Raw genomic sequence first — 24,890 nt, forward strand, 5'->3', positions numbered from 1 at the left:
ATGTTTTAGATTATTAATTCCTCATGAAATGCTTATCTGTATTTTTATTTTTTGTTTATCGTCATGAACCAGCTTATTTTCACAATAGCTGTGCACAAGTTGTCTTTTGCGTTTCTTGTAAGAGTGCCTACACTTTTGATGTATTTCATTGGCTAAAAATGCTTTGCTGCATCTTGTTATCTCGAGGGATGCTTGTATAGGTGGATGTTCTCGAGCTAGACAAACTGCTGATAGTCAAAAATAACAGGCATGTGGTATTGGAAATGAGGATGGTGTTGAGTTGAACATGAGGGTCTTAGTTCTGCAGTAACGTGGATTTTTTGTATAACTTGTACTTCCGTGGAAAAACACAATTATATTTAAGTATTTGCATTTTGACTGCTCAGTACCATACATTTTATATTTTACTGCTGGAAGTAAAATGGTACTGACTGCAAAAACTTATATTTATATGGCATCGTTATCTTAGTGAAATACCTGAAGGCACTTCATGAAAGCATTGTCAAACCACTACTGATAAAAAGCTGAAGAAGAATATACTTGGACCAGAAAGGTCTAAAGATTGCCTAGAAAAAGTGGAAGACAAACGGCAGAGAGATTTAGGGACCTTTGAATTTAGACTTCAGAAAGCAGGAATGCAATGGTGATGAAAACAACAATGCAGGTGTACGAGAAGAAAGACTCAGACAAGCAGTTCTGGTCTCCTTACTTGAGGAAAGAGAAACTAACTTTGGAGGTGGTGCAGAGGAGGTTCACCAAGTCGATTCTGGAGAAGAGAGGATTAGCCTATGAGGAGAGATTGAGTCACCAGAAACTATACTTACTGGAGTTCCAAAGATTAGGAGGGATCTTATAAGAACATAAAATATGAAAGGCACAGATAAGATAGAAGCAAGGAAATTGTTTTCACTGGTAGGTGAGATTAGAACTAGGAGAAATAGCCTCAAAATTCATGGGAATAGATTTAGGATGGAGATTAGGAAAATTGATTTACCCTGAGAGCTGTAGGATACTCTGCTAGGGAAACAGTCAAGGCTACCTTATTAAATATAGTTAAGACACAATTAGATAGATTTTTGCATAGCAGGGGAATTAAGGATTATGAGAAAAGGCAGATAGTGGAGATGAGTTCATGGCCAAATCAGCCATGATCTTATTGAATGGTGGATCAGGCTCAATAGGTAGATGCCCTATTCCTTCTCATATTTTGTATGTTCTTAAGCATAGAGCTCTTAGGGCTGAAGATGTGTTAGTTTGGAAAAGATTGAAAACATTTTCAGGTGAATATGAAGTCTTTGATCTGCAGTTATATGTTTTTAAAAAAATCTTGGACATGGATTTGCATATGAGATAAACACAAATGATTTTAAATAAAGTCTCTTTGCAATACCGTAATTTATCACCTTTTATACAGATGTGTTAGCCCTGTGATATTGAATATATCTCATTCTTTGTTGTGTAAAGTCCATGAATAAAACATTCATATCTGATCATGAAAGAATTTGTAAGTTTGTGTGATTTTTATTGTCTGACTAAGAAAACATCCAGTAGTGGCTGTAATCATGTAATTATATAGAGTGATATCAATGAATGTGATATACATATGTTGGAAATAACAGATGCTATGTTATGAAGGAATCAATCAGTATAATCTCCTGAAGACTATTTGTATCCACAAACCCTTATTGCAAAACCCTGCTCTGTTTTAAAATTTTGCCTCATTTTGGGAGGTCGTTGCGTAGCATGGGGATGTGATAATAAGCCGCCACATTCCAAAGTGTTTTGGGAAAGGGTGCAAATTGCTAGCTAAGCATGAGGACCTGCAACCTGTAGGATACTGCTCACTTCCTTTACTGGTATATGCCCTCTTTATTTATCAGTATGTTTAATGCATCATGTGAAGCATAACCCATTAAACATCCAGAATCAGAATCAAGTTTACAATCATGGTTTTATATGACATGGACTTAGTTGTTTTGCAGCAGTGGTACAGTGCAAACACATAAAATTGCTATAAGTTACAAAATAAATATGGAATAATGGGGTAATGTTCCTGGATCATTCTCCAACTCCTAATTAAGTAGAGCCACCGGCATGCCTTATTCCTAGTTGCATCAATCTGTTGGGCTCAGGTAAATCCTCTGAGATGTTGATACTTATGAACTTAAAGTTGCTCACTCTTCCCTCTGATGTCCTCTCAGTGATGACAGGTGTATGTTTTCCTGACTTCTTCCTGAAGTCCACATAGAATTCCTTGGTCTTGTCTGAAGTTTGGTACTTTGGGAATGCTAGACATACTTGCCACACCCGAGTAAAGTCTTTAATTAGATTCAACAAAACACCACCTTTAGAATTACACAAGCTGTAGTCTGCTTTACTGTCCCAAATTCAGCTCTTAGTCCCAATTCCAATCACAAGAAGTCTTCAGGACCAACCGTATATACTCTTTCCAGTTTAATTGAGACATAATCTAGGTAGTAACCTTGCTCCATTTGCAAACTGCTTGTGTAGAATCTCCAAGCAATCACTATAACAGTGTGTTCTACTGTTCTTGTAATGTTACATAATGAACCGGAAACCAACAAATTACAATTCTTTTACTTACATTAACTGATAAATTTGAAAGGAAATGTGTCAAGTGTGGGCCCTGAACCCTCGCAATCCATAACTGCACCATGCTGCCAAGTCTACACAGATTTCTCTGCTCTTGGCTTTTGGAAGGATACAGCCATACTTCCAAAGAGGACCAGAACCTGGAAGTTAGCTGGTTCATGGCCTCAAGATTTCCCTTCTAACTCATCTTTTTCATTCTGCAGCATTCTGTTTAGCTGACTTTCCCTTGAAGGAGGAATTTTTTCAGACATCATTCCCACAGACTGTACGTCATCCTCAACAGAAGGAAATATGTAAATCCTTGTATTGTTCCATCAAACAGTTCAGACTTTTACATCAATTGTTAAGCCGATTGGCTACAGAAGAGTAGCAGTTGATCTGGGTGTCCATGGGGGTTGGGGGGGGTGGGGAGATGGAGGTGTGAAATTTGATACACCTCTTCAGGGAGTAGACTGTAGCTGGTCAAACCATGTCTGATCGAACAGATCAACACTGTTGGACTATGTGCAAAGAGCAAATACATATGGGAATTCTGTAGCAATGAGTCTTGACATAGGATATCATATAACAAAAGCTGTTCTCCCTTAGCAATTAGCCAAGGTTTCAGATTACTCATGGCAAGCTTCTCTCTCTTATTTCCACAAATTCTGGGTAAAATGTAACCCTGCAGGGTCATTTTATACTTCCTGAGTGCAGTGTCTGAAAATGAATGCTATGCTCCAGATGGGGTCTGGATAAAACTTTACACAACTGAATCATCTCTTGCTACACTTTGTACCCCAGCTTTCCTGATAAAGAAGCTGTGATCTGATTAATATTCTGAACTTGCTTAATTTAAGATAGTCTTTTTTGTTCGACAGAACCATCAAGGATTATCAAACAAAATTGACTTAGGATTAGCTTAACCATACTGATTCAGAGGCAGAATTAGCCAAGGGACTGATTGGATTTGCTTCTGTTGTAATGAGAGAAATTCACGCATCCCCCAACCATGACATTAACTGAACAACCTGCAGGATGGGACAACAACCATAACACGAAAGGGAGTACAATCACAAGTGTGTCAGTTTTGCTTTCAGTTATAGTGTCCTACCCTACTAACGGTCAGTAAATATACTGTGCCTTAATGATAGCAAAGGCTACCATTATAGAAACAAATGATGCTTGGAGCAGTATACCATTTTTAAGATTGATTTTGAGGCTATAGACTCAGTGACTGTAGTTAGCTCATGATGAAGAATCTTGGCAGGTTATTTCACGGCAAAACTGACCCAAGTGAACAAGCCACTCACAATGTCATTATGATTTGCTACAATTTAAAATACAAGGTTTATTAAAACAATTGTATTGTCTCTCATACATGGCATTTGCTTTTAGAAACTGTCAATGTTCTGGTCCGTACAGCATGTTACTTTCCAGAGCCTAGAAAATGGCCAGGAGTCTTTGTGGAGAACACAAGGTCAAAAATGTAGTTAAGCTGATTATGCATGGCTAAGTACATTTCTGTAAATGTGCTTCTATTAATTGATTCATATTGATAATTTCTTCAAGTCTTCTCAAACTCATCAGCTAAACAACATATGATAAAATCTGTTTGGTACAGATTGTGTTTGTCTTCAAGGGTGATTGCTTAACACTAGCACATATCCAACTATTACGTAGGAACCTGGATGATACATTAGCTGATTAGGCATGTCATTACTTCGTATTTCTCATGTCTAACTGTTAATGTGGCCTGTCCCCTTAAAGCAATCACTAAGTGATTCCTTGTGGAATAAATGGTTCTTGAGAACAGACAGAGGATTATTTCTATCCGATGCTTCCCTAGATTGTTACCTCTTGACTCTTATCCTCACTACCTTGACAATCTCTTCAGGCCAGGTCAAGAAAGAGTAGCTTGTAATAATTGGGTTTTTGTCTTTCTTTGTTTTTTTAAAAGTTGAAATAAAGTTTGGCACCTGTTTTAAATTGGGTTCTTGCAAACTCCATGTGACGTTGACTGTTTATTCCCCTCCATAGATGCTGCCTGACTTGTTGAGTACCTCCACTATTTTGTGTGTGTTTCTCAAGATTTCCAACATCTGCAGAATCTCTTGTATTGTAAAGTGACAGCAGAAATGTGCACATGGGACAGTGTGTTCCTCACTAAGAATGCTAGAGAGCTGTGGAGTCTGGAGAGTTAAACATAAAATCAAAACTGAAAACTGGTGGCACTGAGGCAAAGCTGCTAGAGCTGCTACTTTGCAGTTTTTATACTTGAGTTCAATCCTGACCTCCCAAGCTGTCTGTGCAGAATCGGGATGTTCTCCCTGTGACCCTATGACCTGCATGGCATTGGGAATTGAGGAAAATGGGAAAGCTGGAAGAAACACATTCCACCAACTGCATGACTCTTTGATGGTAAAGAAGGTAAAAGAACGTTTAATTGGGTAGAGCTCTGCAGAGCTTAATTCAATCAGCACTTATCAACATCTGCTTTTGGTTCTTGCAAGAACAATCCTTGCATTGTGGTCGTGGCATAATTTTGCCCAGAAATTCATCCTCAGTCAGTAGCAATGAGCAGTCATTACTGTGGCAGTACTGTTGTGTCCCATCTTTGAAGGATTTAACTGAATAAATTTTTGAGGCAGAAGACAACAAAATGATATTTGCATGTAGCATGTTTCATGCCACTGATTGATGATAACAGTGTTTAATCCAAGTTTTCTTTTGCACAGTCTCAGTCAAAAGTGTGAACACATTCGTAAGCAAGTGTTGACATAACTCTGAACAGCTTCTCAGAGTCAGTGAGCTTGCTCTGAGGAAACACTTAGAAGAACTACACAGTGTGGTAAATATCTGGATACAATGTTGGAAACAGAAACAGTTACTACATTTGAGCGAGGCTTTTAGACAGCCATGTAAATAGGTAAGGCATAGAAGGATATGGTCCTAATGCAGGCAAATGGTAAGTAATGGTGTAGGTAAGTAAAGAAGTTGGCATGGACGCGGTGGGCCAAGAGACCCATTTCTTTGCCATATGACTCAGCTGGAGTAAAGCAGACAGGAATAGTCTGCATCTTGTTGTCATCCAAAGAGGTGACAGAATTTATATTCTGGCAGCTAAGTCTCCATCTGTGTACTTGAAGCTTCTTATTCAGTTCAGGTCTAACAGAATTCTAACAGTATAACTCAGGGCAGATTTTAGTGGTTAGCTTGACACTATTACAGCTCAGGGCATCAGAGTTCAGAGTTCAATTCTGGCACCATCTGTACATCCTTCCCATGAGGGCGTGGGTTTCCTCCCAGTGCTCTGGTTTTCTCCCATATTTGAAAGACATACCAGCTAGTAGGTTAATCAGAGTTACTAATGGGATGTAGTGATGAGCCTGCTCGCTCTCTACAGTATATGCCATTCCCAACAATGAACTATTGACATCAAGAGGGAGGAAAGACGGCAAGGTGAAAAGTTTTGCCGATGGATAATTTGTTTCTATTTCCAGTGACTAGAAGGCATACTAAGTACAGGTCCTTTTATGGCACAGAATATTTGCATGTAATACCTGCATTACAACATTATTTCCTTAATAAAGATCTTATCTTAGTCATAAAGTACTTCCCATATTTCTCAGGATATTGTGTCTTGTCACAAGCAATTGTAAAGATGGCTCATTTAGGGAGTTTATAATAACTCCAGATGTTTAAAAATAAAGAAAAGTGTGCTGCTTTTGTTATATATCAGAGGAATAATCAACTATATAATGATGCAGAATTTTGTGCTTTGTTTTAAACTGGACTGTGCACAGGGGTGAAATGACACAATTTTTTCAGAAATTATTAAATGTTGTGTTATATTGAAGATATAAAAATATTCAGAAAGAGTAGATTAGCAATGCAGAAACTTGACCTGTGGGCAATTGTTGCACTAGGATAAATGAACTAGGCAATGGATCTGTGAACTTTATATCTTGGATGACACTGCATTTTATATTAACAACCACATAATTGTTAAAGGTGCGTACATGAAATGAGCATCAGATCCTAAGTGAGCAAATCAAGGTTGTAGCCAGCTGTAGAATTTCAAATGTGCATATAAATGTACTGTGCCCCACTGCCCGAGACTGATCTATTTGTAGACTGTGGAGTTGAGTAACAGAATCATAGATCCACAAAAGCATAGAGAAGAAAATTTTGGAAGAAGATTGGGGTGTGTCTGTGGAGGTAAGCCTTAAATTGAGCTTATTGACACCTGCCCAAGGATGGTGAGGTAGAATGAAAACTTTCTTGCAGCAGCATTGCAGACATGTAGATTCAAACAATGTGCAGAATGTCAATATACACAATACTATACAAAACAGTGAAGGAAAGGACTATGCACCGCAAGATATTAGTGCAAAAACATACTTAGAAACAAATTCATGGTAGTGTAAGAGGGGATCTATAGTGTTCCGTTGGTGAGATAGGATTAGGGTTATACAGCTCAGTTCAAGTACCTTATGATTTTAGAAAAGCAACTGTTTCTTAAACAGATGGTCTTCTGACTGAAGGTAAGAGCAAGAAGAGGGCATGTCCAGCTTGGTGGGTATACTTGATGAGGCTGTACCTCCTGTAGATGCTTTAAATGGTGGCGATAGACTGTTCTGTGTCCACTGCTCTTTTCAGACTCTTGTATTCCTGTGCATTGTAAGTTCCAAACTAGACCATGATTCAATCAGTCAGGTTACTTTCTACAGGAGAAAGATAGATGGAGAAGAAACGTTTCAGGTTGACAGCCTTCTGTTAGAGATGGATACTGATTTTATTTCATAAAACATGCGCCCACAGACTTTTTATTCTTAAGAGAATTTATGAAGGTTATTCTAAATAAATGGGTATTCTGGAGGGTGGGAGGGTGATTTTTATTGTTAATTTTAGTAGCCGGATTTAAAGATTACTGCTGGCATAGTTGTGACTTCTTCTTTCATTCCTCCAATCAATGGTGTCATCAACCCTCGATCTAACTTCCTCACGGTGTCTCAACTATGAGGCTGGTTGATGTTCTCCCACTTCTGAGATGAAATGTTTGGCTGTTTCCAATAACTCATTGGGGTTATTTAAGTATGGCCTGAAATCACATTTGTATTGTAGTTCATTTTACACCAACAAGAAACCTTCACTAAACTGGGATAGTGCTTATTTTGTTGGTCTCTGGGTCTCTGTTTCCATGTAAAGAATGAGGGGGACACGAACTGGAAATGCATCTCCTGATAGAATAAATATTTTAGCTAGAAATATTGGATAATAAATCCAAATTTAGCTGAAGAAGCAGAGGTCTATATTGAGAATCATTCTTGCTGTACATTGCCAATATCATTCTGTTGTGGCTTCAATAATCTTTGGCTAATGCTCTGGGATGCTTAGAAATGTACGTAAGATATCGACCTGATAATTCACTGCAATGAATTCTTTAATAAAAGAAACTGAGAAACAACATCTGGTGTGCTTCCTAATTCCTTTCAGTCTATAAATTCTTCTGCGTATGGTGGGGCGTGGATGCATAGAGGATTTTCATAGATATATGGACTGGAAAGGCTTTTCCAGTTCATTGTTAAGTGTAATTACATTAATAATAATTCCTCTAAAAGCATTAGTTTGAAGTCAATAGCTGCAATGTATATACAATTGGAAAGGACAGGAGAAGATCACTGCACATCACTTGTTACCTTTAATTGAAAACTGTTTAATTTCCTGTGGCACTGAATACTAATAGTGGGAGGAAGGGTTCTAATAGAAATGTATTGGCCATTATGCATGTTAACCAAATGTGCTCAATAATAATATGTGAACTTTGAACTCCACTTCTGAAATACTATCCTACTGAATTCTCGTTAAATACTGCAGGAGGAATTTCTTTATGCTTGTGATTAAAGCTGCGGCAACACCCCAGAAGAAGTAATATGTGTTGAAATTGCTCATCGACTTCAGTGATGATAATATTTGCACTGGTGTGGACCTATTAATCTTTTGATATATTAATTATATTTAGATGGATGCTTAAGTGTGTATTTATGAACATTAACATAGCCAAAGAGTTATTAAAGGGAAGAAAGAAAAAAGCAAAAGGGGCCCATTATAATTAAACAGTAAATGTGCACAAGTGGAGCTCAAATCTTTCAAAAGCCAATGCGTCTGATATACTCACTACACTAACTCATGTTCACAGATTCCCAGTAGAATTTCTCCTCTTGGGCTCCATCAAATTGTGCATTCTCACCGGATCTAATCCCATAGCCAGTTCTCTCAAGCTTTTTCTCTCTCTATCTCCTGTGAAAAGGACCTCGACCCACCTCGATGTCCATGACAAAACGTCTTGCCCAACATTCTCTGGAAGCTTCTCCCAGTTCCACCCTCCTGACTGGATGACACAACATTCCTAAGCAACCCTTATCTTTAAAAGTAACCCAGACACTACCAGCAGATCACATTGCTTCTACAGAAAACCATTACATGAAAATACCCTACAACATTAGCAGTAAAATCTTTACCAAGGTGTTACACAAATAAATAGTAAAAAAAATAGGTAATTTAAGAAATATATGAAATCCTTAGTAGCTATAGAGGGTTGATATCAAAATGTTTCCACTAGTGAGAGTAAATGTTGTAAGATTAAGGGGAATTCATTTAAGGTGCATAGAAACATCTTCTCACAATAGTAAATCTTCAGAATTTTTTCGTCCCAGCATGTTGTGCAAAGTTATAGCTAGGTTTTGCATAGATGATGGAATTGAGTGAGATGTGAATACAGGAGAGGAGACAAGGCTTGAAACAGATCAGCCAAGATTATATTGAATAATACAGCAGGTTTTTGGGGAATGGCCTGATCCTGCTCCTATTTCTTATGCATTTATTCAACACATTCTAGTCTGGTCTCCTACTGTTGACTATGCATAACATGCGTAAAGTTTGGGTCTTCATTTTTACCTTTCGCCAAGTCTAACTCACCATTACTCCCATTGAATAGCATTAGTTTTCAGTTAAGCAATACAGTATACCTTACTTTTAAAGTTTGCATCCTTGTTTTCACATCCCTCAGTGGATTTGTCCCTCTCTGTTCTTTCTCATTTCCTTCATTTCCATAAGCAGAGACTTTCCTCTAATTCAGGCATCTTTATCATCCTTGAATTTACTGGTTGCATCAATGTTGTCTGCCTCAAAAGACAAAATGGTGGGATTTCTTTACAACATCTCTCCACTATCTCTCCCTCTCTGTCTTTCTTTAAGATGGTTCTAGAAGTTAATTAATTTGATTAAGCTTAAAGTTATTCTCCTGATGATATGATAATTTGATGACATCGTGATGATATGCAAGTCACGCATTAACTTGACTTTGAAAAATACTATCTTTCCTTTGCCATTGCTGAGTCAAAATCCTGGAAGTCACTGCTCTAGAACAGTGTAGTGTACCTCCAGTATATGAACTTTCACTGTAAATGATATGCAGAGGAAGCAGGGGTATGTGTATCCCATCCCATTAATTGCAGAAATATGTCTAATACAGGGTAACAAATGCTTCAACATTTTGTTTGCATGTTCACTATAAATATGCACAGTCAAAAGTGGTCAGATGTTCTTGGAAAGTTCCTGGCCTTTCCTAGCCATCCTTGTCAAAGGTAATTATGATTGCTTAGTGAATTCCACTAACAATTCAATCTATGAATTTAAAAAATAGTTATGTTTGGGACCTGAATATTTTGGGCAGGTTAATATCTATTAAAAATCCTTTCAGCTTCAGTTTTCTGAGGACACTGGAAAACCACTGCTAATGTGAAAATGCAGCCTCAGTTGTTTTAGCCCCGGGACCTCATTAACTTTGTCCACCTGGTTTGAGAGAAGTATTAGCTCTGTTTGTTAATATTCATTAGATGATTGTGTAATCATGTCTATAAGTGTAACTCTCGGTTTGGCTAGCAGCTTAATCTAGGGGAAGACAGCCCTTGGCCCGACCAAACTTAAGAAATCCTGTTTGGGTGGATGCTGAGTGATGTGTCCCCTGTTGCAAATCAGTACCATGAAATAACAAACAGTACACAAGATGTGATTAAACAATTGAGCTTTATAATTCTTAATTTGACTATACGGTTAGTAAAGAAATAAAAAAAAAGAGCCCATTCTCATGAAACAGACTAATACGCAATGTCAGAGATCACTGATAAGGCCGTTCGTCCACCATCGACCTCCTCCGAGCGTTGCTGACCTTTGGACCCTCGCTCCAAGTCCACTCATTCCGGCGGTCTACCAACTCTCTCCATTTGCATCTTCTCTCCTCATCTTTCCCTGGCAAAAGACCGTGAAATCCCTGCTCCCAGACCCACAAGAAAGAACAACGTCCCTCTCATTGGATAACCGCACATTCCAAAGCCCTGTTTTTCCTAGTCATAACCCAAGCATTGCTGCTACAGAGAAACCATTACATTAGCAGTGAAACCTTACAGCGTGTTACATTGGCATGCCACTGTTCGCCAAGAATGTCCGTGTTCGTACCATGATACCATAAAGCATCACATACAGACTGGATGTTCCCATGACTGGCAGCTAAAGAGCCTTCTATCAGAGTACAGATAATTGTTTTAACCACTAATTAATGAAATCCAATGAAAATTTCTGAAAAAGTTTCTTGCTAAAAATTTCCTGCTGGGGCCTGCTCTCAAAGGTGTGTGGGCTGCTAGGATAATTCGTTACTGTAAATTGTCACCATTGAATAGGTCAGTGGTAGAATCTGGAGGCGGGCTGAGAGTTGTAAATTGTCACTAGTGAATAGGTCAGTGGTAGAATGTGGAGGAGGGCTGGGAATTAATGAGAATGAGGAGAGAATTAAAAGTGGAATTAATGAAGGGCAAAGGTGAGGAAGTGCTCAAGTAGACATCTTGGTTAGCATGGACAAGTTGCGTCAAAAGGCCTGTTTCTTTGCTGTATAACTCTATGACTGTCATGTTAGAGGCTGTTATATGGTCAGCATAGGATTGCTGACCAAAAGGCCTGTTTTCCCAATGACTCAGAGGTATCACAGAGAGTAATCACATGTTCCAAGACACTTTCCAATTCTTCTGAATGATTTCAATTAGGTGAATAACCTCAACATTGAGTTAAAGTTGCATTTCGTTCTCAATAACATCAGTGCATCATAAGTTGTATATCTAACATGGGGTTTCATTGGTTCCAAGCCTAGTTACTCACCCAAAGAAGTACAAAAGCATTGCAAAATAAAAGCATCAAGTGGCGATAAGTAATTCTGAACGTCTTAAACAGTCTACCTGTCTAGTTTACACTGGGGTGTAAGGTTCAGATTTCCAGTTCCTCCATGAATTGCTGAGACTCATTTATGTTTTGTCCCTTTAATCCTCTGGTTAGGAAAATATTTTAGATTTCCTGTGGTTGCAAAGAAAATTTACGGACCATACTTTGAATGTTGAACCTACCCCAGCAGTGATTTTGTAACATAGAGTCTGTGAGTGTGTGATGGAGAAGTTGAAGCAAGGAATTTTAGAGCTTGGAGTCTGGACATCTCCAGGTACAGAAATACTCTTTTTTCCCTCTGCTGTATATTAATCGAATAACTAGATATAAATATTGATTGCCCTAAAACTTCTAGTTCAGGCAACCAGCACCTTCAGTAGAAAGAAAAGAATTGTCCTCTGCCTCCGTACAAAGAAGATGACAAGATATTCAGAGAACAGGAAAGTGGGAATAATTGGACCCCTCTTCTTAGTCATTACAAATTCTAACTCCTTCCAGACTCTGAATCCACATCTCTTCCTACTATTGTCTCTGACTGAACTAGACCAATGCATTTCTGACTCTGATGGTACATATCTGTACTATCATTAAGACCACCTATTTCCAATTCTATTAACTTACCTACCTCAGATCTTTATAACCTCATGTACTTTTATTACTTGTAGGCATGACTATTCCACCATCCTTCAGACCAGCCTTCCACATTTTACAGTGTATTCTCTAAACTAAAAAGTATTAAATACGCTGTTCCTACTGCTATTACTTGCACCAATTGTTTTATTTTTATCTATCACCGATGTTGAGAACATACCTGTGGGAACTCTTGGAACACCTTATTGCATTAAAGTTGCCATGTTGTTGCTGAAGTACTTATGTGAACAACGACTTTCTGTACCATGTGATTCTACAAGATTCATTAAGACATGTTCATTCAGGTTACAGGGAACAATGATCAGGAGTGTCACCTCTTCAGTTTTGTGTTACTACAGAATATTTATCTTGTACGTGCAGAGAGAAGTTCAAATACAGCTTTTGAGGCTTGGACAACACAATGTGTGACAAGACTTGTGGGCTTCCCAGCACACGCAAATGACATATTTTGTAGTATTCCAATCACAAACAAGAGAAAATCTACAGATGTTGGAAATCCTAGCAACACACGCAAAATGCTGGCAGAACTCATAAGGCCAGGCAGCGTCTATGGGAAAAAGTACAGTTGGCATTTCTGGCCATACCCTTCGGCAGGACTACAGTCGACATTTCGTGTGTTCCTATCTCCCCTCTCCACCTTTCAAATCTACTCTTCATCATTTTCCTCCAGTCCTGCCAAAAGATCTTGTCCCGAAATGTTGACTGGTGTTTTTCCGTAGATGCTGCCTGGCTGGTGAGTTCCTACAGCATTGTGTATGCGTTATTTTGCAGTATGTTTTGATGTATATGTGACAAATAAAGCTAATCTTTAAAAGTTACAAATAAATTTCTGGTCAAGTTTTTGTTATTACATCTGAGGAAGCCATAAGGAGAACATTGATAATCATGAAGACACAAAATACTAAAGATGCTGGAATCTAAAGCAAATAACAAACTACTGGAAGAACACAGTGGGTCAAGAAGCATCTGTGGGAGCAAAAGGATGGTCATATTAATCATGTCATGGATGACAATATAATCCTCCTTGGTTGCAGTTCTGATATAATATGACTGTAGTTCATTATGAGTTTCAGACTCTCTTCATCTTGCCTGCAGGACATGGCAATGGACTATTGTATCCCTTCCCCTTTTCCTCATCTTCTTCCAATTTAACAAGATGTTTATCTTCATGAGAGGTGTTAAAGCATATTTAACCATTCCTTGTAAAGCCGAAACAACTGCTTTTGCAAGGTCTTTGTATTGATTTCAATGCACCAGCTTAGTGAACGTGTGAGTCAATGTACTGAATATTGATATGTTCTTGAGATAGAATAAAAAGACAGACCTGTATAATTGAAGGGAAAGCTTGGTTCCAAGCAATATTATAATAGTCAGCATTGTACAGTATATGATCATTTTGGGTAAAAGCGCCACTTATGATGCAACAGTTTTCACCATGCACCTCTGTGACTGAAGCCATCTTATTTGGAGTGCCATCTAACTAGTGGAGGGAGGTGATAACAACAGAGTCAGATCTCTAAAAGAAACCTCTCACAAAAGGGATAGCCATGTTGACCAACGGTAACGAAATGGAGAGGGAAGACAGGCCAGGTGAGAATGTACCTAATATGAAATTTGCTAGCTTCATTTGAAGCATTTTGTAATCTATCAGGCTGCAAAGTTAGATGGTTCATTCTGGGTTTGTAATAAAGCTCAAAAGTTGTGTAACAACAATGAGAATATTTTAAACATAAAGGTTTCTGCAGCTGCTGGAAATCTTGAGTATCTCTCTCTCACTCACTCACGCACTCACGCACACGCACGCAGGAATTCAGGCAACATCTACAGAGGGAAATGAACAGTTGATGTTTCGGGCCAAGAATCAATCCTGATGAAGGATCTCGGCCCACAACATCAACTAGTATTTATTTCCCTCCATTGATGCTGCTTGATTTGCTGAGCTCCTCCAACATTTTGTGTGTGAGTTACTCAATGAACATATTTGAATTGTCATAATTTTGCATTTTTAAATTTTTATCAGCAGTTTTAAAGATTTGTGACAATTCCAGTATGTAGGCTTGAATGCTTCATCCAATACCAAAAAACATGGACACTAAGCTTCAAAAAAATGTTGTGTGCCAATAAATTCATGTTTTATAATAACAGCATGAAATTTGTTTCAAAACATTTTCAATGTGGATTTGTGAAGTCTGCCGTTCTTGTTTAATATTTAGCAATTATCACAAAATATCCTTAAGAATATAGAAACATAGAAACATAGAAAATAGGTACAGGAGTAGGCCATTCGGCCCTTCGAGCCTGCACCGCCATTCAGTATGATCATGGCTGATCATCCAACTCAAAACCCTGTACCTGCTTTCTCTCCATACCCCCGATCCCTTTAGCCACAAGGGCCATATCCAACTTCCTCTTAAGTATAGTCAGTGAACCAGCCTCAACTGTTTCCTGTGGCAGAGAATTCCACAGATTCACCACTCTCTGTGTGAAGAAGTTTTTCCTCATCTTGTTCCTAAAAGGCTTCCCCTTTATCCTTAAACTGTGACCCCTCGTTCTGGACTTCCCCAACATTGGAAACAATCTTCCTGCATCTAGCCTGTCCAATCCCTTTAGAATTTTATACGTTTCAATAAGATCCCCCCCTCAATCTTCTAAATTCCAGTGAATATAAGCCTAGTCGATCCAGTCTTTCTTCATATGAAAGTCCTGCCATCCCAGGAATCAATATGTATATTCATTAAGACAAATATTTGATTCAAGAATACAATGAGGATTAAGACATAATATATTTACATCATCTTGCTAATGATTTTTCATTGGTGTGTAAATGAAACATAAAAATGAAATATAGACCATTTATCCCTTTGTTCCTGCTTTGCTATTGGAGTCATAGAGATGTATAGTGCAGAAACCAGACCCTTTACTCCTTCAAATGCATACTGACCTTTTTACACAAATGAACTAATCCCATTTAGCTGCAGTAGGAACGTGTCCTACTGCACTTTGCTCATTCAAATGTTTGTCTAAATTCATATTAAATGTTGTAATTAAAGCTGATTCCACCATCTTCTCTGGCAGAGGATTTCAATTTATTCATCAAGATCATTGCTGATTTCTTACTTAGAATTTTTTCCCATACTACCTCCATGCTTTTTGATTCTCCTAACATCCGGAAATACGTCGGTCTTTATTTTGAATCAGCTTATTGACAGAGCATCCACAAACCTTCAGGGTAGCAAATTCCAAAGATCTACCATCCACTGAATGAAGACATTTCTCATCATTTCAGTCCAAAATGGTCTATAGGACTGAAATATTCTAAAACAGTGACCCCTCAGCTAGAAAAATGACCTTCTTTAACCAACCTGTTGTGTCCTGTAAGGTTCTGTTTGTTTCAATGTAATTGGCTCTTATTCTTCTAAATTCTTGGTTGAAGAACAGAAGTGAAAATTCTAGCTTTCATTAAATAATATAGCACGGACTTGAAAAGGGCAGACATACTTAATTCACATTTTCTGGTGGTACTGCATTTGAACCTTGGACAACAAACTATTTCTCATAAGATGCAATGGAGAGCTAAATTGTTCTCCAAATGGCATTGAAGTTTTGAAGCGCTCTGGACAAAGATGGCAAATTGTTTTGGTTAGTGAAGTTATCAGGGGACATGGAGCAGGGGTGGATAATTGGAGCTGAACTGCAATTTGTAAGGTAAATGGTGCATAAACTCCAGCAGATGAAGCATCCACTTTTATCCTAAAGGTCGTGCTCCTAAAACTATAAAAGTCTCACTCCATCAACCTTATTGAACCTTATTGTGTACAAATTGATTATAGATTTTTTTATCAAATCATAAATATCAAATTGCTGACTTGTTTGGCTGAGGTGGAGTGAGGTTCGAAAAGAGCTTAAGGCCTTTCAGGACCTTTCAGTGGGCTTCGATCATAGCAGTTTATGGTCAGTTTATTAGGCTCTTGGCAAAGGGCAATAAAAAGAAGTGAGGTGTAAGTGGGGTGGTCGTTGTTGGAGTGGACGGTGCTGCCTTGGCCAGACTTTGTCAAGAAAGGGCAAAGGCCAAAATAAGTGGTAAGTTTTTATCTTTGTTGGTACATGCTATAGCTAGTGTGGAGAGATGGGTTCAGGGTTAGTGGAAATATTCTTCGTGAGATATGTGAGAGCGCTGTGAGACATATAGTCCCCCTGAAAGCTGCATCTGTGCGAGCTGTTGTTGAGCTGAAGCTCCTTAAAGACCGTGTTAGGAAACTGCAGCCGCAGTTTGATGACCCTTGGCTCATTTGGGAAAATGAAGAACTGGTAGATAGGAGCTACAGGGAGGTAGTCACCCCAAGGGTGCAGGAGGCAGGTAGCTAGGTGACTGTCAGGAATGGGAAAAGGAATAGGCAGCCATTATTGAGTACCCCGTGGCCACTCCCCTCAGTAATAAGTATGCCACCTTGGACACTGTCGGGGTGGGGAGGAGCCTACCGGGGGAAAACCTGCAGAGACTGAGACTCCAGCACTGAGTCTGTGTCTATGGGTCAGAAGGGAAGCGAAGGGGTGGCAGAGAGTAAAGGAATGCTGTGGTAATAGGGGATTCCATGGCTATAGATTAGATAGGAGATTCTACGGACGTGAAAGAGACACCCAGATGGTATTTTGCCTCCCAGGTGCTAGAGTCAGGGATGTCTCAGCATAGGTCCATAGTATTTTAAAGGGTACATATTGGTACCAACGACATAGATAGGGAAAGGGATGAGGTCCTGAAAAGATAATATAGGGAGTTAGGTAGAAAGCTGAAAAATAGGATCTTGGGGGTAATAATCTCTGGCTTGCTCTCTATGCCAAATGCCACAGAGGATAAAAATAAGATGATTTGGCAGGTAAATGTGTGGCTGAGGAACTGGAGCAGGGGTAGATTTCAGTTTTCTGAATCATTCGAATCTCTTCTGGGGAAGGTATGAAAATTTACAAGATGGCAGGTTACATTTGAACTCAAAGGAGGACCAATACACGGAAATATTTGCTAAAGCTATTGGAAGGGTTTAAACAAATTTGGCAGGGAGATGGAAATTGGAGTGACAGGGCTGAGGAAGGGCAGTTGGTATACAGGTCAATGCAGTGTGTAGTGAGACAGTGGGGAAGGACAGGCAGATGATTGAACAAAATTACAGTTGGTGGGATGAATTAAATTGTGACTTGGGGGAAAAATCAATAACAGTGATGACTGTAAGACTGAAGGTGTTGTATTTGAATGCACACAGTATATAGAATAAGGTAGATGATCATGTAGCGCAGTTAGGGATTGGCAGGCATGAGGTTGTGGAGATCACTGAATCGTGGCTGAACAAAGATCATCGTTGGAAGCTTAACATCCAAGGATACATATTGTACTGAATGGACAGGCAGGTAGGTAGAGAGGGAGGGTGTCTGTATTGGTAGATGATGAAATCAAATCCTTTGAATGATGTGACATAGGATCAGAAGATATAGAATTCTTGTGGGTAAGGTTAAGACACTGCAACAGTAAAATGACTTTGATGGGACTTACAGGCATATGCAGGCCTTTGAACAGTACCTAGAATGTAGGGTACAAATTACAACAGGAGATAGAAAATGCATGTAAAAGGAAATGTTACAATAGTTATTGGGGAATTCAATATACATGTTATACGGGTAGATAGGGAAAATCAGTTTGGTGCTAGATGCCAAGAGGGGGAATTTGTAGAGTGCCCTCGAGGAGGCTTTTTAGAGCAGCTTGTGGTTGAGCCCACCAGGGAAAAGGCAATTCTGGATTGGGTGTTGTGCAATGAACCAAATATCGTTAGGGAATTTCAGGTAAAGGTAACAATAAAAGCCAGTGATCATAATATGATAGAATTCACCCTGCAGTTTGAGAGGGAGGAGCTAAAGTCAGATGTATCAATATTACAGTGGAAAGAAAAGGAATTACAGCGGCATGAGAGATCAGCTGGACAAAGTTGATTGGAAAGGGACACCAGCAGGGATGATGGCAGAACTGCAATGGCGGGGGTTTCTGTGAATAATTCAGAAGGCACAGTATGGAGAGATCTCAAAGATGAAGAAGCATTGGCTGAGAAGGGAAGTCAAAGACAGAATAAAAGCAAAAAAGACAGCATATAATATAACAAAAGTAGTGGGAAGATAGAAGATTAGGGAGTAAAAGCCAACAATATGAAAGAGGATACCAGAAGATTTTCAGACATATAAATAGTGAAAGAGAGGTGAGAGTGGATATTGGACCACTGGAAAATGATTTGGGAGAGGTAATAATGGGAAACAAAGAAATGGCAGACAAATTTAATAAGTTTTTTGCATTAGTCTTCACTGTGGAAGGCACCAGTAATATGGCTAAAATTCAAGAGTCTCACGAGGCAGAAGGGACTGTAGTTGCTATTACCAAGGAGAAGGTGCTTGGGAATCTGAAAGGTTTGAGTGTAGATAGTCACATAGACCAGATAGACTCCACCACAGGGTTCTGAAAGAGGTAGCTGAAAAGATTGTGGAGGCATTCTTAATGATTGTACAGCAGTCACTATGTTCTGGAATGGTCCTGAAGAGATGAATATGTGAAAATGTCGCTCCACTCTTTAAGAAGGAAGGACATATCCCATAAGATGACGGCGTGCTCAGTTGTATTGACCTTTTGTATTGAGTCCAAACAAAAGTGTAATTGTTTGTTGTTTGCATCTTTTTTGTGATCACAAAGCACTGAGAACATCAAGTGCTACTTGTCTGTCCCTCTAGTGAGTCGTACAATGGTGGTGGAGCTGGACTTGTTGCATACCATGTTGCCATCTGCTACAGCCACCCAGGGAGGAAGGCGTCAGTGGTGGAGGCAGTGCGCAGACTAACAAATGGTGCAGACGATTGTCTTCGATGTTTTTCCTTTGATTGAAAGACTCTGTCTGACATTGGTAATGCAGAAGACTGCAAGTCTGGTTCACAGGTTCATTGACAAGACTGACAGCAGGAGAGCAGCGTGGCCTCGGTTATTGTGTGGACTAGGCTCTCTTGCTGCAGGGTGTGTTGCAGCTGCCCAGGGAGGAGATGCCAGAGGCGGTGTAAGAGAGAGCTATAGTATGTGCTGATTGGGGGCTTGCTCCTCCCATCGGCTCTGCCCTCAAGTGTTCGCTCAGCGGAAGACAAGCTGGATAGCATTCATCTGTGGCTGCACTAGCACTTGATGAAGACTGCTGCTTTCTTGTTCTAGCAGAAACTAGTTATAGTTATAGTTTGCTATCATAACTGTATGTGCTCTTTGTGCTGTGTGTGACTGCTGGTACTTGTTTTGTTTCTTGGCCCTGGACAAATGCTAGTTCATTTGGATGAATTCATGAGTATGATTGAATGAAAATTAAATTTGAACTTGAACTTGAAATATAGTCCAGTTAGTCTGACTTTAGTGGTTGGGAAGATGTTGGAGTCCATTATTAAGGATGAGGTTTCGGAGTACTTGGACACATAATAAAATAGGCCAAAGACAGCATGGTTTCCTTAAGGGGAAATCTTGTCTGACAAATCCATTGGAATTCTTTGAGGAAAAAACTGGCAGGATACATAGAGGACAGTCAGAGTGGATGTTGTTTGCTTGGATTTTCAGAAGGCCTTTGACAAGGAGGCACACTTGCGGTTACAAAACAAGACAAGACCCAAGAAAATTTTTAGCATACATAGAAGATTGGTTGACTGGCAGGAGGCAAAGAGTGGGAATAAATGTGGCCTTTTCAGGTTGGCTGCTGGTGACTATTTTTTATACAAAATATCTTTATTACAAATTCAGTGCTATATATACAAAACAGTGACTAACACAATTAGTTCACTACAAATAGACAATGCATATTAAACCAAAATGTTTCCATCTCTGCCAATGATGGCAATTCCACCCCCCCCCCCCCCACCCCGCAGAGCCCAATGGTCCCGGAATGCCTCTATGGTCACCATGGACAGAGTGTGTTCCTTCTCAATATTTACCCGGGCACAAACATACCCCCTAAACATGGCCAGGCAGTCTACCTGGGCAGATCCTCCCGCCACCCGTTTCCAAGACCCGCGCATGGCTGATTTTGCCAGCCCCAGGAGCAAGCTGACAGCTGCTGGTGAGTAGTGGTACTTCACAGTGATCAGTGTAGGGATCGCTTCTTTTCACATTATAGGTCAATGATATGGGTGACATTAAATTTGGAAGACATTAAACAGTATCTATGTTTCAAAAGTATGTATTTAATATTTAGTACTCCAATCACAAACAAGAGGAAATCTGCAGGTGCTGGAAATCCAAGCAACACACACAAAGTGCTGGAGGAACTCAGCAGGCCAGGCAGCCTCTATGACAAAAAATACAGTTGAAATGTCGACAGTACTTCTTTTTTCCATAGATGTTGCCTAGCTTGCTGTGTTCCTCTAGCACTTTGTGTGTGTTGCTAATATTTAGTACTTTCAACTGGAAATTATGAAAGACAGTATGAAATTGTGGGCTTTCTTTTTAATGGGGAATAATCTTTGTAAAGTTATTAGACTGCAACAAATTTGTTGTCGGTGGTCCAGTAAAAAGATCTTCATGTTACAGTATAGCATAGACAGTCAGTTGTGAGTAGTTTCTGTTCTGCATATGGCAGCGGAACTTATAATAGGGAAGTAAATTACATTTATAAGTTGGGGATAAGTAATATACATTATAATTATGGCATGTTTCATGTGGCTCAGAACATAATAAAACTTCTGCCATTAAAACCATTAGATTTATTTTCCATGGCACTGAAAGGAATCATTGACTTGATGATATTGCCTGGTGCATAATTTGTTTAAAAATTTTCAAGTGCAAGTAATCCATTGGTTTCTCCTCAGTTTTGGAGGACATTGTCACAGCTGGAACATTCACAGGTTCTGTTAAAATATTAATGGTAACAAAGCTCAGCAGCTGAAAATAAGACTGGCTGTCACCTGATTATGTGCAAGTGATTACTTTCTCTCAAGAAAAAGCTTTCTATATAATTCCAAGTAATGCTGCAAAGTCAAAATGTAGACAATCATTTATTTTTTGCATTAAGTTCAATGAAGATGATGAATTTGCAATTACCATCTTGTCTTGAGGTATTGTACTTAAAATTAGACTTGAAACAACAAAAAGCATCAAAGTTTTATGAATTAACATTTATACATTGAGTGTACCACAGAGGTTTTGCATTTGAAGTTCCATGTGAAATGCTTTCATTTAATTTTCTTTCCAAATAATCCTCTATTTTAGTTTCACAAAGTTTCTTCCAGTTTTAATTTTTGGCTGAAGACATCGGTTGAGTTCGAAGGTGTTAATTCCTTACGTTCCTGCTGACAACTCCCAAAATAATTTTGTAATTGACAGTGGTATATGCTAATTGCACTGGGTTATCGTGGCGTCGTGGTTAAAGAACTAGCATTTAGAAATCTGAGTTTGCAATCCATCACAACAAATGGAGAATTTAAATCAAATAATTATAAAGCTAATATATGTAATGGTAAGCACAAGGTGACAAGACTGCGGCACAAAACAATTTGGTTCGGGAAGGAAATCGGCCATTTATGCCCATCTGGTCTATTTGTGATTCTAGGACAATTACTGTGATGGACACTTAATTAACTCCTTAGTTCAGGGTTCATCCTGGGATGACATCACATCCTCTGATTGAATATTTAAAAAATAATCACAGACTATCCATTACCTGTTCCCATTCCTATACTCTGGTATATTGTTAGAAGATTACTGCAGAGGATAGTCTTTGGGGAAATCATTCTTCGATTCAATTACCATAATTTGGTTATCTCTCTGTAAATCATGAACTCTAACTGTCTTGTGGTTAAACAAAAAGTTTGTATGCTGTATGCTTGATGATATTGTGCAAACACATTCAGTGAGGCAGCTATGCACTTGCATCTGGAAAAGAAACAAATCTGGGAGCTGACAGTATATGTTGCACCTGTCCTAAATACTAGAGGATTTGGTTTTTGGTGTTGCTGTCAAACCAGCCTTAGTGTGTTTATGCAATGTGCGGTATTCTGAAATGCATTCTAAGTGCTTCAACCTGGCAAGTGGAGAGTATTCCACCTCATTAGAAAATATTTTTCATATATCTAAAGAGTAAAAGAGGTAAGAGTGGATATCAGACTGCTGGAAAATAACAGTGGAGAGGTAGTAATGGGGGACAAAGAACATAATAGATAGATTGTGTCAGTCTTCGCTGTGGAAGACACTATCAGGATGCCGGATGGTCAAGACTGTCAGGGGGCAGAAATGAGTGTAATTGCTGTTACAAAGGAGTAACTGCTTGGGAAGCTGAAAAGTTTGAAGGTAGATAAGTCACATGGACCAGGTAGACTACATCCCAGGTTTAAGTGGCTGAAGAAACTGTGGAGGCATTTGTAGAGATCTTTCAAGAATCACTATATTCTTGAATGGTTCTGGAGGACTGGAAAAGTGCAAATGTCACTCCACTCTATAAGAACAGAGGGAGGCTGAAACAAAGAAATTACAGGCCAGTTAACCTGACCTCAGTGATAGGGAAGATGTTGGAGTCCATTATTAAAGATGAAATTTCAGGTTACTTGAAGGCACATGATAAAATAGGCCAAAGTCAGCATGGTTTCTTTAAGGGGGAATCTTGCCTGACAAATCTGTTGGAATTCTTTGAGAAAATAACAGGCAGCATAGACAAAGGGAAGTCAGTGTATATTGTTTATTTGGATTTTCAGAAGACCTTTGGCAAGGTGTTGTACACAAGGCTGCTTAACCGGATAAGAGCCCAGGTATTACAGGAAAGGTACTAGCATGAATAGAAGATTGGCTGATTGGCGGAAGGCAAAATAGTGAGAATAAAGGGGGCCTTTTCTGGTTGGCTGCAGGGGACCAGTAGTGTTCCATAGGAGTCGGAGTTGGAACCACTTCATTGCATATTATATGTCAATAGTTTGAAATGCATAGCTATGTTGTAAAGTTTGCAGATGATATGGAGATAGTTGAAGGAGCAGGTAGTGTTAAACTTAAGAAAGTAGGGGGTCTGAAGAAGGACTTACACAAATTTGAAGGATAGGAAAAGACGTGGCAGATGGAATATAGTACAGGGAAGTGTATGATCATATACTTGGTAGAAGGAATAAAGGTGTAGACTATTTTATGAAATGGGGAGAAAATTCAGAATTCTGAAGTGCAGAGGGACTTGGGAGTCTTTGTGCAATATTCCCTAAAGGTTAATTTGCAGGTTGAGTCGGTGGTAAGAAAGGCATCTGCAGTGTTAGCGTTCATTTCGAGAGAAAGAAAATATAAACGTAATGATGTAATGCTGAGGCTTTATAAGGCATTGGACGGACTGCACTTGGAGTATTGTGAGCAGTTTAGGGCTCTTCATGTGAGAAATGGTGTGCTGACATTGAAGAGAGTCCACAGGAGGTTCATGAGAATGATTCTGGGAATGTAAGGAGCGATTGATGGCTCTGGGCCTGTACTGATTGGTGTTAAGAAGAATAAGGGGGGTGGGGGAGGAATCTTATTGAAATCTTTCAAACATTATAAGGCTTAGATAGAGTGGACATGGGCAGCATGCTTCTTGTAGTGGGTGAGTCTAGGACCAGAGGGCACATCCTCAGAATAGAGCGATGTCCATTTGGAACAGAGATGAGGAAAATTTTTGTTAGCCAGAGAACAGTGAATCTGTGGAATTCATTGTCACAGATGGCTGTGGAGGAATGTCATTAGGTATATTTAAAACAATGATTGACAGGACATCAAAGGTTACGTGAAGAAGGCAGGAGAATGTGTCTGGGGGGTGGGGAATAATAATTTAGCCATAATGGAATGGCAAAGCAGACTTGATAAGCCAAATGGCCTAATTCTGCTGCTTTGTCTTCTGGTCTTATAGTCTTACTGTAATCCTTTCTGATCGAAGAAGGCTCAAATTTCATGTGACAGGACCAGTTTATAATCAATACTGATGCTCAGGATGTTGCTGTTGGAGGTAACTTATTACAGGTTGAAATACCCTAGTTTGGCCTTCTGTGGTTCGTCAACTCTTGTGGTCCAGCATGTTTGAATCTATACTAATTAATTCTAACTAAGATATAACTATGAGCTAAAATTATCTAAGATCTGTACTAATCTGTAGCTAATTAGCCTACCAGTGCAGCTTTTGTGATCTGAGACAACAGTGCTTCTCATAAACAGAATCTTTGCATTATGTACAGTTCTTGTACTGCCTACATGCTGCGAGGGATAGTGTCCTCTTCTTGAAAAGAACAGTTCTCCTGCTCAGAGGAAGGTAAACATGGGCAATTTTCATGGCCCAGGGTTCTGTGTCCACCACCAGCTGGGTCCCAAAGGTGCAGAATTGAAGGGT

The sequence above is a fragment of the Hemitrygon akajei genome, chromosome 4 (assembly GCF_048418815.1).
Source record: "Hemitrygon akajei chromosome 4, sHemAka1.3, whole genome shotgun sequence".
Lineage (NCBI taxonomy): Eukaryota > Metazoa > Chordata > Chondrichthyes > Myliobatiformes > Dasyatidae > Hemitrygon > Hemitrygon akajei.